Source organism: Talpa occidentalis, unplaced genomic scaffold, assembly GCF_014898055.3.
Source record: "Talpa occidentalis isolate TD23 unplaced genomic scaffold, MPIMG_talOcc4v2.1 talOcc4.19, whole genome shotgun sequence".
Taxonomy (NCBI): domain Eukaryota; kingdom Metazoa; phylum Chordata; class Mammalia; order Eulipotyphla; family Talpidae; genus Talpa; species Talpa occidentalis.
Window position 1 is genome coordinate 3,091,285 of NW_023601962.1, and position 3,615 is coordinate 3,094,899.

Here is a 3,615-nt window from a genome sequence, read left to right on the forward strand (position 1 = left end):
GTCATCTAAATTGCAGGCTTCCCTAATAATGATTAGGAATTTGCTCTCATTGATACTGACTGTCCAGCTGCAGAAGTAACTCACCTTCTCTGTCAACAGTCCTGACAAATTGCAGATCTTTATCTTTGGCTTCAAAGATACTTAGTGGAAAGCTAACACTCAAGAGCATCATAATAACAAGTACAAATACATTTTTTTGTGCATTCTAAAGTTATAGCAATAAAACTTATTCCCATTAATATAATTATATTTTCCTAAAAATGTCATTATGTCAGAATCCCTGTATATATACATTATTTTCTTTTTAAAAAAGGCTTTGGTTTCTTGTGTGAGACCTAAGTAACTGACAGAGCAACCGGAGGCCTGAGAACCAGTCTCTTAAAGGAAAAATTATTACCGTCCCTATTTTAAAGAAGTGCTGACAACCCTCCTTCCTGGAGTGAACGCTGAGCAATTTTACAAAGCAAGGTTTGAACTTTGATTCCAGGAAGCCTATGAGGGATGGGCGGGGTCACTGTCGGGGGGCAACCCCTGGAAGCCACAGACGGGCGGCGACCGCGGCCTCTTCCAAAATTGCAGGCAGACAGGCCGGCGCGGAAAGCCCCGGCAACCCAGCACCACTCAGTGGGGAAGAGTCCTCACCTGGCCCAGCAGCGCTGATGAGTCCCAGGCTCCGCCCCCGGTCGGAGCCTGATCCCGCCCAACAGACTGTGCTTACGCAAAGGTGCACTTCTAGGGGCCGCCGGTAGGGGGCGCTGGTGAGCGCGTTCGCGGACCCTCAGCCCACACGGGGTTTGGTGAATCCTCTCACGCCCCTCTCCCACCTCTGGCTTATACTCCAGTTCTTGTATGCATAAATAATTAAATCTTTAAAAAAATAAAATAAAAGTGAGTACAGGGCAATAAAAGAGAATGATTTTTACCCAACAGAAAAATAAGGTTGAAATTCTCAGATTCAGCACACCATTTAGAAAGTTCACTTTGGAGGGCTTGGTTTCTGTTGAAATGTTTCACTGTCAGTTTCTGGCCACGAAATAGTTTAGGTAGACTCAGGGCTACTATTGACAAACTTGCACTGACTCTTCCAAACAATAAGCCCCAAAGGAGCCAGGAAACCTAAAAAGCTGGGCAGACAACATATTAGAACAGTCATGAATATGGTTTTCAAGCAAGGAAATGTGACTGTGGAATCTTGTAAATCTCTTGCAATCTAAGATACTTTCCAACCATGTCAAAAGGCTTGGAGGGGCTTCTCTCAGCCTAGCCACACTCATCCATAATCAGAGAGCTAGAAATTGGAGATGTTGTCCCCCAAATTATAGATTTGACCAGAAGATTTCTGAAAGACACAGTCACTCCAGAATATTCTCCAGGCAGAAGTCATTTCTTTGGCTCTTGTAAGTGAAAAGGTTCAAGATGCCCCTCCTTGAGGGAATCCTGAAATAAAACCCATGAGATTCTCAGAACCAAGCAAAGTCCTTGCCATGGAGGGATACCCAGAGGACTCACTAGGACTTCAGATACTCATAAGGGATCTGAGGCTGTCCCTTTAGCAGGAAATAACTTCAGCTGTTTACAGCTCTTTTTAAATTTGAATTCAAACTACCTTTCTGGGAAACAGGAAAAAATAGGCATAAAAGACCTATCTTGAGTTTGTTTTCTGGTCCCAAGAATATAAAAAAAGTAGTTTGTCAAACCTGGAAAATGCTGAAGAATGTAAAAATCCCATGCCAATCAAAAAGCACAAATATAAAACTCTCCCCCAACTCCTACCCAAGAGTAAGTGAAGGAATTTGCCTCACAACTTTCAAAAATTCAAAGTGAGAAAATGCTGACAATGATTGATAAATTCATAGAGAATCTTGACAGAGCACAGCAACCCACTGAAATTTGCTTTTCTCTCTCCTCTTCCTTGGGTATGAGGTATGAGGGGAAGGGGATGATGATATGATACCCAAACATTCCACCCTGGCATCAGAGTTATTCTGAGCTAAAGGAAATTAAGAAAAAACAGACATAGGAAGAACTCCTCTACCCTCTCCATATGTACCGAAAGGTAGGACATAAATTCCCCTTGTTAAGATGATTCTTGCTCCCATACATGAAAGAGGGGAACAACCTTTGTCGCCAAAGATGGCATCTAGATGAGTCTGCATAAACACATTGAATAAAATAACCCTTATATTCCACTTGCTTCTCCATATACTTACCCACATAATTTATGGTCCCTAAAACTCTTCTTTTGTTGTCCAGTAACTTTTCCCTTCATTAAAATGGTATTAAACTTCCAACTCTAATCACTTCTTCAAGTTTTCACTTCTTTCTTTGTATAGGCCTTCTGCATAAAAATATTAAAAACATCACTTATATCTGTATTTTGCACAGCAGACCTCTCCTATCTTGCCTGCTGCTATCCACCTTTTCTGTTCTCCAAAAATAAATACATAAATAAATCTGTAGCCTTTTTTTCTCCTGTTAATCTGTCAGTTTCACTTACAGAACTCAGAAACAGAACCTAAGAAGATAGAATAAAAGCTTAGTCCTCCCTACACAGGTATGTCAGAAAAGCTCACCGCATTAGCAATTCTGAAGTCAAGCTATGGAAATGTTGAAAACACAAGAGAGAGAGCTCTATTATTTCCAGAAGCAGTGCTGATGAACACTGCCTCTAGCCTTTGCTATTTTATAGGGAAGCTACAAAGATGTGCCAGCTATTCTCCCCCATCTTCTTCCAAAGACTTTATTATGTATCAGGACTTTTATCTAACTGTCTTGCATAAAAAGTTTAGGTCCTGTACAATCACAAAGAAATAAATTATTCTACTCTCAAGGAGTCTAATGGTCCAGCACAGAACAACTGAAAGAAGGGGGTTCCACAAAGCAAATGCCAACACAGAGCTGCATAAGTTAATAAAGGTGACTGTAGAACAAAAACTCACCTAACCCAACAGAATTCTCACAGGTTTCTCTTCCCAATATGTGTAGACTCCAGTTGAGGCTTGTGTTTCAGTCCCAGGCCAAACCAACCACTTCCTATTTTTAGGACTATAAGTAGTTTACTTAACCTCCGTGTGACCCCATCCATAAAATGGGAATACTAGGATCTACCTCAAAGGGAAGTTAGAATTAGTAAAAGAGAGAGAGCATATAAAGTATTTGGCACAATGCCTGGTAGTTAGTGCCAAGTAAGTGTTAATGATTACTATCATCATGTTATCAATCTGAAATTTTGAAGATGTTCCTCAGACTTTATTCTGCTATGAGGTATCAATGGAGCATGAAATTTATGAAGGAAGATTATTCATTTGTACATCTCAAGTCAACCTCATACTCACACTGTTGAGTAATTCATTTATTTATTGAGAGGGGAGAAATTACACAAAAGTTCAGATCATTTTAGATGAAGACCTTTTTCCTAGCACAGGTGTTATAGAAGCAGCACATGTTTGACAGCTTTTGAACTTTTATGATGTTTTTCACTGCAAATACAAAAGAAGCAAAACACTGACATTTGCTTCTTTAAAGTCCCATGAATTTATTTTCACAAGACACATGAAATATTGATGCCATTTTACTTCCACCACAAAAATCAATAAGCCATTTTTGGTCAAGGTC

General features: G+C 40.1%; 1 long non-coding RNA gene across 1 annotated transcript; it reads right to left on the reverse strand.

The window, feature by feature from the left end:
- Window positions 1–874: 874 nt before the first annotated feature.
- On the reverse strand, window positions 875–3,134 carry LOC129146227 (uncharacterized). Its single transcript, XR_008552750.1, has 3 exons — window positions 2,940–3,134; window positions 2,211–2,338; window positions 875–1,124 (listed from the first exon to the last, which is right to left on the reverse strand). It is a non-coding gene; the product is annotated as an uncharacterized LOC129146227 (long non-coding RNA).
- Window positions 3,135–3,615: the final 481 nt, after the last annotated feature.